Source organism: Xenopus laevis, chromosome 9_10L (assembly GCF_017654675.1).
Source record: "Xenopus laevis strain J_2021 chromosome 9_10L, Xenopus_laevis_v10.1, whole genome shotgun sequence".
Classification (NCBI taxonomy): Eukaryota; Metazoa; Chordata; class Amphibia; order Anura; family Pipidae; genus Xenopus; species Xenopus laevis.
Window position 1 is genome coordinate 73,885,908 of NC_054387.1, and position 15,249 is coordinate 73,901,156.

Genomic DNA, 15,249 nt, shown 5'->3' on the forward strand with positions numbered 1-15,249 from the left:
CTGCATAATGTGTTGCTTGCAGCAGTTTTGCCAGGGTCACCCTCCATATACAGTATCAGAGAGTTGGTAACAGCAGGGATGTTTTCTTTTTTTTGTCCCTAACATATAACATTACAGTCGAAAATAACTAATAAATATGAATTTGTGCTATTAAAAATACCAAAAGGAATAACAAATGAGAGGAAAAAAGGAATATAGCTGCTTGAGGGTCAAAACCACATTCATTCATTGGTGTTATTTAGCCAGTGAAGGAGAAGTGGAAGAGCCAAGGCACGAGACGAGACAGAAGAGGTTGTGCATTCACACAGAAGCTCACATTGCTTGCTAACTCAAGTCTGACTTCTAGGGACATATTAGTGTTCCAGATAGCAATTGTACAAAAGCTACTGTAGGTGCTCCTCTGATTCATGGTGTGAAACTACTGACACAGCAGACTCTGGGGGTCTGATTGGGGAACCAAATGATGCACAGTTACAGTATCTATGTGTGTAAAACAGTGCTTCATGCTTTAAGAATCTGTCCTTAGAACTTTATATAGAGTTCATATCTGAAGAGCCCATTATGATGGTTAGTGAGTGTTTAGCTTTGTGTTGACTTGCCTTAATGTGGACTGAGGAAGAGGTGGCTGATATTACACAATAAAAAAAACGTGGAGATTGGAGCTGCCAAAGTGTACAGAAGAAATCAGTTGCCTGCAGGTTAGATTAAACTATAAATACTAAACAAAAGAAAAATCAAGTATGGAAAGATAGGGACGTGACAGTGGGTTCCCCCTACCTTCCATCTTATTGCCAACCAGTTCAGGCAAGCCCCTCTTGGGCTGCATATACTCTTGAATTGCAGTGAGTTTGTCTGTATACTTTTTTAATTGTGGTTTGCTGTGTGGGCATGGCCCAGTGGGTTTTCTTGTTTGCTGTTTTAACTTGAAGAATTAAAGGTTAAGTTTTATGCGTAACTTCCTTAGTCTAACCGTGTTGGCCCAAGAGGGGCTTGCCTGAACTGGTTGGCAAGAAGGTGGAATGTAGGGGGGACCCACTGTCACGTCCCTATCTTTCCATACTTCATTTTTCTTTTGTTTAGTATTGATATTACACAATACTCAGAAATTAAAGGATGGGAAACAGTGCTGTTTCTTTGGATATGAGATTTTTTTCTGAACTGCAACCTACACTAGTGCTGCTAACTTGCAGTTTCCAGCTTATATGCTGACGTGTGCTGAGCTTGGGAGTCGTTTAGCAACTGTTGGGTAACCCATGGTTGAGCAATAGTGTTTTAAATAGTTCATGCACAGCTGTATCTTCTAACATATGTGGTTCCTCATTCCTGCACTTAAGAATACAACTCTCTTCTTGCCAGAGAATCTGTGCTCCTCCCACTATGCAAAACAAGTCCTATAATCCATTGCTTTACAATAAAACAAGGTGAGGGAGGGGTGGTACCATATTAGGGGTCCCCTGGTGTTGCAAGTGCAAGAGCATTAAGTGGTGCAAGAGCACTGTGTTTAGCTAGGGTTGCCACCTTTCTACATAGGGAAATTCTGGCAGGGGGGTGGGTTCTGATGTCTTGGGTCTATGTGATGATGTCACAGGGGCTGGGAGATGATATCACAGGGGTGGTGCTATGACATGGCGATCAGCAATTGCCTGACCACCACATCAGTCTAGGAGAGGCCTGCCTGGTTTTCCCAATTTGGAATACCAGGCAGGTATTACACCTAATACACCTAAGTGCCTCTTCGTACCCACACTCTCGATTAGAGCACTGTCTATTGCAAAATGCAAAAAAATGGCAGATTGTGGCAGTGCTCCATTTGTGGCTTTTTTGCTCTTTGCACACAGTGTGGGGCATTGTACATAGACCCTATTGTCAGCCTAACGAGGGGTAATTTACAACCACAAGTGCAATATAGAGTTAATGCCGCGTAGTGATGGGCAAATTTGGGGCTTTTCACTGGAAAATTTGCGAATTTCTCTTGTTGTTTCCCTTAAACAAAGGATTCAAAACTTTTGCATTCCCCCTAAAGGGAGGCTAGTTCACAGAAATAAAGAAGTGGAGGGATGACATCCCTGCGCATCCCTCCCCAAATCCAGCACTGCCTCTAATAAATGGACTTTTCTCACATTGGGAAAATGCTGTATACAAGACCACACAAATATATATATATATATATATACAGTATATATATATATGTGTGTGTGTGTGTGTTTGTTTATGCCCTTTGAATAAATAAGCCCAACTGAATGACCTCATGTCAACAAGAGGAGTATATTTTGTTTTTGTTTATGGTGAATTTCCCCTTTACTACACTGATGTTTTTCATAACATTTCATCTCTGCCTTCGACTGCAAACAGTCTCTGCCCTCCTCCTCATCCCTAAATGTCCTCCCTTAATCATTTCCTCCAAGGTTCCAAAATAACATGGATAAAATTACTTGGATTCTGGGGAACTATATTTAATCCTGACCATCCTGTTTATGTGGGGGTGAAAAGGCAGGTGACTGGTGACCCTGGGCTTATGGACTGTAGTCCTATTGTGCTTCCATGCAGAGAGAAAATTTGCGTGTGGTGCTTGTTCTAATCACTTGTTTTATTTCCCCTAATCAGGATTGTGGGAAGCTTTTATGTAACACCGTGAGTGAATGTCAGTCTTGTGTAAACCTGACAGTGGGCAGAGAATTCCTCCTTCAGCTCTTCTGTAATTAAACTGAAAGGCAGAAACCACCGGAATGCCAGACTTTATTCATCATCACCGCGGGGTGACACAGACAAACTCGCAGGCACAAAATGACTTCTGTCCTGCTGAAATAAAAAGCGAGGAGACATTGTCACAAATTTTCCTTTTTTTCTAGAAAAACCCTTTCTTGCAAAAACAGCAGGATTCTGAGAGTGGGATTTCAAAAGGAAATACTGACAAGGACGTTTCCTTCCTTTGGGGAAGGGGGCAGAGAGCAAAACGAGGCAACTGCAGAGTAGCAGGCAGTAAGAAAACCAGTGGTGGTTTCCCAGATTCATCTGTGGGATAGTGTATATAGTAAGGCAAGGCTGAAACTACAACCCCCAGCATTCCTTGATAGCCATCAACTGTTAACCAGTTAAAGAGAACAGTGCTAAAAATTTTAGGGCCATTTATAAATGCAAGTGAAAGTGCGTGTTTTTTGTACATAAGTGTGCATATTGAGTGTGGGGAACCCTGGGGCTACTGTCACCCTCAATGTAGGTGTAATGACATCACACCCTTCTCCCCCATGCTGATTTTTCTAGTTTCTTTTAAAGAGATTAATACACAATAGGAGGGCTATTGGGGGTGATAAGGAATGTTGTGGTCATTTAAGGCGAGGCTAAACGCATACCAGGGAAATCTGCAGCAGTCGAAGTCCCTTCCCATTTGCAACTTCTTCCCATTCATATCAGTTAGAAACATGCTGCCTTTGGCTGATGCTGTTAGGTATCTCTTGGAAAAGTGTTTCTGAGCATGTCTGATGGGGCCAGTGTTAGATATGGGCAGCGTATTTATCTCTCGTGTGAAGGAGATGCTAGAGTAGTCAAAATGCCATCCTTATAATGTTGTGGTTAAAGCTGGCCATAGACGCATGATTTTCAGGCCGTGTGTGGAGAGTCCCGACATTTTTCATCCGGCGGAGATCGGTCGTTTGGTCAATCGGACAGGCTAAAAGATTTCTGTCGGCTGCCGATAATATCTCTGCGTGTATTGCCGATCGTACGATTTTCAGAGGGAGACTGTCACTAGCTTTGGTCGGACATAACTATCGTACGATTGCTGTAAGGGACAGAACATCGGCTGATCTGTTCTTTTACTATTTTATTTGATCGGAATGGTTAGTGGCAGGTTGGGAGATGGGAAAGTCCGATTGTACAATGATTTGTACGATCGGATCTTTGCGTCTATGGCCAGCTTAAGGCATGTCTGCATTCCTGAGATTTGGTGCACTTATGATTCAAAAAGTGCTTTTTTATGGCAAGGATCTGCTTCTGAAATTGTTTGCTGAATGTGTGTCTCTTTTTCTTAGCATTTCCCCCTGTGTCTCTGTAATGTGGAATGTGCAGAAGCAGCCATTGTCTCCCTGTTTTACTGGTCCCAAGATAGATCTCATAAGACATTACAAGAGACGTGGCTCAGCGTTTCAGGATGGGGCACAGGGCCAGCTGGATAGTGCCTTAATGCTTTAGCCTTTTAGATTCCCAGAGGTGTCGGATAGAAAAGGAAATAAATAAAAAAAATAACTAAAAATGATATCAATGTCTTTAATAGTTAATTCTTATATGAACTTCCCCCTTCTATACACACAAAGGCATTGCTCCTTTTCATACGGGCCTCTCCCAAGCTACCCCTATGATACAGTGCAGCAGGATGCATATAGCATTGGCTATTATATTAATCTTTGTATTGTATTATTAATATAAATAGTGTGGCATAAGCTTCATGGAGCTTATTCTTCCCTACAAATAACTGCTTGTAACCAAGGCCAGTGCTTAGGAAGTACTGAGCACACAATGTGAAGCGACAAATGAATTGTTTACAGATCTTGCCCATCTGCAGAATGTTGCCCTTGTCACTAGGAATTCCCTGGGCTGGTAATTATATCTGTCTGTCCCCTCTGTGTAGTGTCGCTTTACCTAGTGCAAAGAAAAGAGAACATTGCAGCATGGTCTGATGGCTTTGGAACATTATACCAAGCAACTTCTTAAAATGAAAAAGGAACAAGTTATGCTTCAGATTTGCCCCAAATGCCACCCACTTCCATGTAAGATGTGCCCCTCTAGGAGTCTATGATTTCGGACGGTTCCTTCTAAATGGAATGGAATGGAAAACTAGTAGTCAAGGCATTTACATCCTGGGTGTCATGGTTATACTAGTTAGAATAGTCGATATTGTACGTGCGTTACCCACCTTATATAACATTATGAGTTGGGTGTAAAGCAGTCCGCAAACCCTTACCAGGGATTAACATAGACATACAAGAAAAAAATACAGCTGCAGCACGTTGTTGCAAAAAGTGAAAACTTGAATTTGTTAGGTCAGACAAACAGGCAATGTTTCATGCTTGATAAAGGGCCTAGCCTAAAACATGGAGTGTTTTTCACTTCCCTAAATAAAATATTTGCATTATAAGGGCTCTTATAGATGAGCGTTTTTAGCTGCACTCCCCTGCATTCAGGTTTCATGCGTTCAGCCGCAGGGGAGCGCAGGAGTAGACGCACTGAATTCTTTTCAATGGGGCTGTACTCACACAGACGCAGGTTGGGACGCAGCATGTTGCATTTTTCCTGCGGTCGCCGCATACATGTGCCTGTGTGAGTACAGCCCCCTTGACAATAATTGAGTGTGTCTACTCCTGCGCTCCCCTGCGGCTGAACGGAAGAAAGCGCAACGCAGGGGAGTGCAGGTAAAACCGCCCATGTGTAAGAGCCCTTAAACTGCAATGGTGGTGCTGGTCCTCAGTTGGTCGGGCCGGGTCCCTTAGCAACAGCAATGTTTGGAGACAGATCCGCACATAAATGAGATTATGCAGTCGGGGGGGGGGGGGGGGTTAACCTCTTTTATTGTGCCACCAGAAAATCAACCAGGGCTGTATCTAGGCATGACTATGGTGGATTGACACATAGCCTCATCTGGTCCAAACTTTGCTTTTCAAATGGTTCAGTAACAGTGAAGTTTCATTTAATTTGTAGTTTTGTAGACATAAGTGAGCAGTTTATACCTACACAAACATGTTACCATAATAAAGGACTGGGTGTATATTAGCAGTGTATTATACCAGCAAATTGTTGTGTACTTATTTTAAGAAAGAACTGGAAAACCTCATTGTTTATTAGACTTCCATTACCAAACCCTGTAGATTCGCTGTGTGAATCTGGGCCTGACAATCACCCTCCATACCCACGGGTCTGTTCTGCTGTTCTGCTTTTCTGCTCATGGGAAGACAAATGTTAATTGCTCTCACTCTGCCTTGTAGGTCTGTACCCACAGGAGCGAAGGCAGACTCTCAGCTCAGATCGTTTTCTCTCTGCATTCAGTGTGTCTGGGCCCCTGCGGGTTCTGATCCACAAGTCAGAATGAGAGCAATTAAGATCTGTGCTGTATGGCAAATGCAAGCTTAAGGGCCATTATACATGGACATTTATTCCATGTATTTGAGATGCCAGTTTGAGTGCCCCTAAATGCATGAGCTAATTAATTCCCTTTATTCTGTATGCTTGTACCTGGCAGCATTCAGCTGTGCTTTAGCACAGTTGCATCAAGGTAGGACTACACGGACGTTTTCGGCGCAACCCGACGCGCTGCAACAAAAGGCATGTGACAAATAGCATGCGACGCAGAGCATGGGATCGTACCAAAAATGTCTATGTAGTCCTACCCTTAATCCTGTTTTTTTAACGCATTTGCAGCATTTTCATGCTATGATTTAAAGATGATTTGACACTGGTATGGAAAAGGGTTATTGTTCTGCATCATTCAGGCATGTTCACCCTTAAAGGAGAACTAAACTCTAAAAATGAATATGGCTAAAAATTCCATATTTTGTATAATGACCTTATTGCTTCAGCCTAAAGTTTCAGCTTGTCAATAGCAGCAATGATCCAGGATTTCAAACTTGTCACAGGGGTCACCATCTTGGAAAGTGTTTGCGACACTCACATGCTCAGTGGGCTCTGAGCTGCTGTTGAGAAGCTAAGCGTAGGGGTCGTCACAAATTATCAAGCAGAAAATGAGGTTGGCCTGTAATATAAGCTGATGCTACAGGGCTGATTATTAAATTCTGATGCTAATTGCACTGATTTCTATGCTGCCATGTAGTAATTATCTGTATTAATTACTTATCAGCCTTATATTGTGACATTTATATTCTATGTGTACTGTATATTGTGAGTGAGTGCCTAAGCTCAGTAAGTGACAGCAGCACAGATCATGTGCAGTGAATCAGCAGAAAAGAAGAGGGGGAGCTACTGGGGCATCTTTAGAGACACAGATCTTTATTGCTAAAGGGCTGTGATTGCCTTGGGCTGGTACAGAAGCCCAAAACATAATGTACACCATTTCTAGCTACTTCTTTAGTTAAGCTTTAGTTCTCCTTAAAGTTATCTTTAAGTATGTTATAGAATGACTAATTCAAAGCAACCTTTCAGTTGGCCTTCATTATTTCTTTTTTATAGTTTTTGAATTATTTGACTTCCTCTTCTGACTATTTGCAGATTTCACATGGGGGGGGGGGTCAGTGACCCTATCTAAAAATGCTCTGTAAGGCTACATGTTTATTGTTATTGCTACTTTGGATAACTCGTCTTTCTATTCAGGCCCTCTATTCATATTCCAGTCTCTTATTCATATTAATGCATGGTTGCTAGGTTGATTTGGATCCTGGCAACCAGATTGACAAAACTGCAAACTGGAGAGCGGCTGAATAAAAATCTAATTAACTCAAAACCCACAAATTATAAAAAATGAAGCCAACTGCAAGCTGACTCAGAATATCAGTCTCTACATCATACTTAAAGTTAACTCAAAGGTGAACAACCCCTTTAAACCTACTAATGAGAAAAGATAGAAGAGATGAATCCGTGGTCTGAGCGATTGTAAAGTTACCCTGTGCTCCTAGTGGAGTTTCAGCTTGTACCTAATGACAGTGACAAAGTCCAATTATTATCATTTATTGTGAGCAATTGGCATTTAAGTACACTGCACAAGTTTAGAATTCACTAGGACTCTTCTTCTGCACAATGGGAACTACTTGAGAGCACATCACACCTGAATTTTGTTGCTATAGAAACTCAACACTCAACGCTTTTGCTCCCTGTCTGAATTAGTGAATGGATGGAGGGGGGGGGGGAGGTTCTGTTCAGTGAATGCAAAGTCTGGTAGATAGGTTGCTAAGCAACAGTGCATCAAGGCACAGGCCCTTTGAAACATAAAAAAAGATATAGAAAAAAACAGAGCCACTTACAATTTTTTAGAGTTTCCTTTTATTCTAGATCAATTATTTGAAGGTCAGGTGGGAAGTGAAAAGATTACGAGTAACAATAGAATAAAACACACAGGCCTGGCGTTCAGGCAGTGATTTTATAATAAAATAATGGAAGCAAGTTAGACTTAGGGAAAGAACAGCCTGTCTAGGAACAATGGGGGTCTATCTGGCCAATGGAACAGGCTGCATTTCTACCCAGCCAGAGGTGGGACCCGCATAGGATATTCTTTTTTTATTCTAGGAAAATATAATGAAAGACTTTTAAAACATTTTTTGTAAAAATATACTTTCTATTCTCTGTGCTGCTGGCTCTGCAATATAGTTGAGTGAGGCTGCTTTACAGATCGGTGGAGCATCTTGCAAGGCATTGTGGAAACTGCAGAGATTTTCTTTTTTTTTGGAGACCCCAAATTGAAATAATGCTTTACTAAAAAGGACGTCACTAATATGAAAAAAAAGGGTTGTAACTGAAAATAATGTGTAATATTTAGCTGTACAGAATAGCTTTAGTGGAGAATTGATTTACTTATTTATGTTTGGACAGGATCACTTTTGGTCCTGTTGAGGGAAAAATAATTTAGATTATTCATCCTGTTCCTCACAAAACAGTTGTATCATCCTTGATGGCAGCTGCATTTATAATAGAACATTCCATCCACACAATTCCAACATTTAGTCTGACTATATTGCCCATCATATTTATGTATGCCAAATTGGGAGGAGGTCAGTTTCAGTGGGTCTGTCCAGTGTAAATGTTTTGTCTACTGATGCCTGTTCTTGGCTGGTGTAGGAGATAAAGAAGTGCAGAGAAGAGCTTAAAGGAACAGTACAATATAAAAAATAAAATTGATAGGATGTGCAAAATAAACAATATTTCTAACATAGTTAGAAATGTAATGTATAAAGGCTGGAGTGACTGGATGTGTAACATAACTGAACAGAACACTACTTCCTGTTTCAGCTCTCTTGGTTTCCACTGACTGGTTACCCTGGTGACCAATCAGTGACTTGGGGGGGCATATGGTACATAACTGTTGCTTTTGAATCTGAGCTGCATGCTAAGGATCAATTGCAAACTCACTAAACAGTTATGTCCTATGTGGCCCCCCTTTCAAGTCGCTGACTAAAGCTGGCCATAGATGTTGAGATTTTTAAAAGATCAGATCCTGATCGTGAGACCACGATCTTCTCAGAACGATCGCATGATCGTACGAATTTACCATCAACTAAAAAGACCAATTTGCCAGGAAAACAAAGGGGAGCTGCCTGCTTGGCCTGCAAACATAGATAGATTGCACTGAGACCGACAAAGATTTTTTGACCTGGCCGATCAATTTCCTGACAGATGTCGGCCGAAAAATCGTAAGATGTACGATCATTCGAATACCACTAACCGCACGATAATTTTGAAGGATCGGTCGGGGTTCCCTAAAATCGGTCGTTCGGCAAGAAGAATCGTCGCGTCTATGGGGAGCTTAACTCAGAGTTAGAGAGCTGAAAAGCAGGTACAGAACAAGTAGTTAGTGTTCTGGCTATTATGTTAGACATCCAGTCATTCCAGCCTTTATACATTACATTTTTGGCTAACTAACTATATTAGAAAGATTTTTTTATTTTGCACAGCCTATCTATTTACCCAGTTTTTATTTTTACACTGAATTGTTCCTTTAAGTTCCTACTAACTGGCGCTCAGATTCACTTGTTTGTACATTGGCCTGAAGTAAGAAAACAATGCCATTTGCCTATCCATGGGAAATCACATAAAAGCTGACCATTTGGCCTATGGGCTGATTAGTTGCATAACCCTAAGGGCCTTACACATGGGCGTTTTTTCCTGTACTTCCCTGCGTTGCGCTTTCTTCCAGTCAGCCATAGGGGAGTGCAGGAGTAGACGCAGTCAATTATTTTGAAGGGGCTATACTCACACAGACGCATGTATGTGCCGAACGCAGGTGAAATGCAACATGCTGCGTCCCAACCTGCTGGCATCAAACTGTTCATTAGGGCTCTTACACACGGCCGTTTTTGCCTGTGCTCCCCTGCGTTGAGATTTCTTCCGTTCAGTCGTAGGGGAGCGCAGGAGTAGACACAGTCAATTATTTTGAAGGGGGCTGTACACAGACGCATGTATGCGCCGAATGCAGGTGAAATGCAAAGTGCTGTACTTCAACCTGCGTTTGGCGCTTACATGCATCTGTGTGAGTACAGCCCCCTTCAAAATAATTGACAGCGTCTACTCCTGCGCTCCCCTACGACTGAATGGAAGAAAGCACAACGTAGGGGAGTGCAGGTAAAAATGAAAAAAATGAAAAGATGAAAAAAATAAATAAATGAATCCATGTATGGCCCCTGTAAGCTATACATATAAATATGCTTCATTTCCAATAAAACTGTAGACAGTAAAATCAAAATGTAATATAAAATCAATCTTCTAGTTTTCAACGTATTAGCAGTTTTTAAGCTTTTAATATAATGAATTTAAAAGAAGAGCTGGTGATTTTGCCCATCTGGCTACAGTCAGGTCAAAGTTAATCTCCTGAGAAAAGGAAAGTCTTGTGATGTTTCTTTGCTCATAAGTTCACAAGCAGAGCAGAGTCCTCTGATGCTTCACTGATCAGATCTAGACAGAGCAACATCACAAGACTTTCCTGAAGTGGGTTGTACCAATTGGACTTGCACCCATAGCATCAAAGCTAATGAAATGTTTACATCGATAGCCAGAAGTGACATAATCCAGAAATGTTAGCCTTGTGCAATTGTGTTCATTCAACAAGGGGTGGAGCACACAAACTGCATTTACTCTGGAATTAATGGTAAAGAATACAGCATTTTGGGGGGAAAAACCATGGCACCCATTTGCACCACACGTGTGGTTATAAATGACCTTTCGGATATGTTAATAAACAGAAGATGATCCATTGAATCCTGGAGCGAGGGCAGGTACCAAGTATAAAGCAACGAGTATAAAGCTAGCCATTACACGTCCCAATGAAATACTCCATGCTCACGTATTTCCTTGTCTCATCATAGTGGGTCTCCTTATTGATAGGAAATGTGTAGCAAGCTACTCTTGCAGCTACATTATAAAGCTAATATTAGTTCGCCTAGGGAGCTAAATTAAAGAGATGGAAGAGTTGCCATGACAACCAACATTTAACATAATTACAGCAGAAAAAAATGTTCCAAATATGAAATTCAAGCCATTGCCTATATATATGTATTTTTCATCATATTACCTGTTTATAAATCAATCCTAAAGTCTATTGCCACCCACAGGTAGGATTGTGCCTCTCCACCTGACTGGACGAAGATGAAAAGTATAATTTAGACTTTAGCTTGCCTGAGGTCAGAGATCATAATGACTGCAGGGCTCCCTAACAAACTGGCTTCTCTAACTCTTCCCTTGTCCTACTGGGTCATTTATAAAGCAAGTGCAGAATGCAAAGTTGGCATGCAGTTTGCAATGTTTTTACCGACATTGCAACATTATTTCCTAGAATTCTAGAGTAACTGCAGGCACTTGTAAGCATGGCCGACAGCTCATTTAGATGCTAATTTGCATTCACATTGGTAAATCGTGTTCAGGTTTGGGGTCAGTCTGCAAAAGCAGGCCCTGGAACCCCTGGTGTGTTCTTATTTTCTTAATAGGTGAATAGGAAATGCTGAAGATGGAGATATAGCAACTCATATGAATTTTACGAGTCTCCCAAATTTCCCTATAATGAAGGTGAAATGGGGACATGGCTCAGTGAGATGTGGCCACACCCAAATGGATCCTTCTCTGATTTGACTTCTCTGGCATGGTCAGACTAATCACCCACTACAGGAGCATAAATAAGGACCCTGCACGGCCCCAGACTTGAGAGGGATACATCTGATCAGTGAAATTGTGCTACAGCCAGTGGAGTAGCACTGTGTGAATTGCATCACCATTGTACTTACAGTGGATTATACAGCACTGCTCTGATAACTGTAGTGGCAATCTAACTGATCAGATGGGCTCGGCCTCTGACAAGAGTAACTCCTTTGCCTCTCCAACATTAATATAAGTGAGAGAGGACCCCCCCAAACTTTAGGTACGTCACTATGTATACATGTTAATGGCCACACTGAACAATATCCAGCTTGCCGCATTTGGCATATGTCTCCATTGTGGCTGGTGTTTTCTATCTAAAAATGATTGTGCTTTTGCCTCAGAGCTGTGCTTGGTGAGCTAGGGAATAATCATTTACATATTGGGAACCATATACATATTGTAAGTGGTCTGTCACACAGTGCCGTCTGTGTGACAGAATTGTGGAGAATTGTCAATACCTGGCTAATTGTCACTTTCAGCATGAGTCAGTGCAAGAAAAACCAGTGTCACTACAAACGATTCAAAGCAGGGAAATCCTGCACCACAACATATTGTCTTAAGGTAGCCATACACTGGCAGAAAAAGCTCCCAATATCGGTCCATTAGACCAATTCGGCAATTTATCTGGCCATGCCATGTATGGGGGTTTCCGACAGGAAGGTTTCATTTTTCCAGTGACTGACCAGTCAGAGTCCATTGCTCCTCGTTGTAATCCAATTGTTCAGATTACCCTGATATAGCACTGCTGTTGGTGGGCATATCAGGGAAAGATCCGCTCGTTTGGCGATGTCACCAGACGAGCGGATCTCTTTGTGTATGGCCAGCTTTACAGTATTGTACATACCAAGCAATTCCATCAAGGACACTCACCAAGTCAGGGCTGTATTCAGATCTTCAGCCTGCCCCCAGAAGGGATGTGTCTTTTTTTTTCCTTTTTCAGTGAGCATACCTTAGCTATATTTAATCACTTACCCATGGGCACCATCCATCTCAAGGGGCATAGACTTTTTTTTTTAACGGAACTTAAAATTTAAATCATAACAGATTCAATTCATGTGTGCTTCAGGAGTAGGAAATGGCTCTTTGCACCCCCAGGTGCGCGCTGTACCCCCTGCCAGGGCAATTGGACACAATTTCAACAAAGACAGCAGCACTCTGGTAATTTGAAAAAAGTGAGTCTTTACTTAAAGTGCCTCAAGGCAACGTTTCGGGCCCTTCTGATCCTTTATCAAAGGCTTGATAAAGGGCCCAAAACGTTGCCTTGAGGCACTTTAAGTAAAGACTCACTTTTTTCAAATTACTAGAGTGCTGCTGTCTTTGTTAAAATTTAAATCATGTTTTCCTTGCCATCCCATTAGTAAACATTAATTGCTCTGCTCAGGACCTGCCATAGCGTCGGAGACCAATGAATAACTAGAAAGTGACAGAGGGGTTAAAACACATACAAAGTGCAGCCGTTCTACTCGAATGTGAGATGCAGGTTTCATTCAATATGTAATATTTACCATTGTCAGGATGTGCATCACCCTCTAGTGGTTAGAACTGGTTTTGACAGACATATCTTGTATAGAAAAAACATGGTAGGGTGCCCAAGTATTGAGTGTGTAGGGCAATATTTATCTACTGTATATACTCATGTTATCACAGAAAAATGTATATGCGAATATTAATAAAGATATGCTGTACAAGTCTGGTGGGAGGATGGAATGATTCCCTTTGAAGAACTAAGACGCTCCTTCCAATCACCTGCTCAACAATGGTTACAATATGCGCAAGTTAAAAGGTGCTTAGGTATACAAAATAGTAAACATCCTATCCAACTTGTCCAGATTAGTCTGATAGAAAAAGTCTTACAAGGTACTACGAAGGGCCTTATCTCTAGAATATTCATGAATCTTCACAAAAAGGTGATTGAGACCCCACTCTTAAAGCTAAGTGAGAAGGTGATATGGGTCAACTAGAGGACGAGGAGTGGGGTGAATTAATAGCCTCCCCCTTTTCGGTCTCTTCGAGCTACACGAATAGACATATCCAACTGTATTTTATACACAGGGCTTATTATTACCCAGCTATGCTGCACCACATATTTCCCTCAGCCTCTTCTGAATGCCCTAGGTGTCACATAGAACAAGCCTCCCTGATACATATGCTATGGGAATGTACAGCCCTATCAACATTCTGGGCACAGATATTTAGTACGCTGGAAGCAATCTTGGACGTAGAACTTAGAACTCCCTAGAACCATAAAGGTCTGTTTTTCGGAGTGGGATTTAAAGATATACTTACGTTTCATGAAAGCTTATTTGTCAATAAATGTTTTTGGTGGCTAAGAAAATAATCACGAGGAAGTGGAAGGACTCCCTACCTCCCTCTGTTCCACAGTGGGTTCTTGAAGTTAAAAACTCCTGTTTCGCTAGAAGCTCTCATATATAAAAGCAGAGGTAGTTCCCACAAGCATGAGAAAATTTGGGGCAAATGGACGCACTAGGCTGTCTAGCAGATCACTGCATGAATGATATAGCATACGCTCTAAGCTAAAGTGCCTAATATTGTTACCTTGGGTTTAATTTAACAGTTAATCACTGTAACTAACTATGGGGCTGATTCCAGGGCCGGAACTAGGGGTAGGCAGAGTAGGGCGCAGTCTTGAGGGGGGGGGGGGGGCAATTTTAAGGGGAATTTTGTTTTCTTTCTTTTTTTAACTCTGGTATGCTTGGCCTTTAATAGTTTTTAAATTTTATGAACCGCCTGTTCCAATCCCCTCTTGCATGTTATTTGTACTGTGGGCAGAAGCATTCCCATCTCCCTCTTGGCTCCTGCTGGCACAAGTACATATTTGGGGGCATGATTGTGAATTTTGTGGCTGCTGCTGGCACAGGTACAGTTTGGGGGCAACATGAGGGATTGCCTGCTGCTGGCTAAGGTATATGGGGCAATATGGTGGCTGTTGGCACAGGTACACAGATGTTTGGGGCAATATTGTGGATTTTTGGCTGCTGCTGGAACAGACACATATTTGGGGGCAATATGATGGATTTTTGGCTTCTGCTTGCACAAGTACATATTTGGGGGAAATATTGTGGATTTTTGGATTCTGCTTGCACAAGTACATATTTGGGGGAAATATTGTGGATTTTTGGATTCTGCTTGCACAAGTACATATTTGGGGGAAATATTGTGGATTTTTTGGCTGCTGGCAGAGGTACATATTGGGGGCAAGTTGACTGATTGACTGCCATTGGCACAGGTACAAATGGGGGCAACATGATGGCTGCGGGCACAGGTACAGGGGGTAATATGAATGGCAAGGTGGGAAATGGTAATGCAGGACCGGGTGGGGGGGGGGCACTGATTGAAGCCCTTGCCTAGGGTGCCCGGCCCTGGCTGATTCACAAAAGGTCGATATTCCTT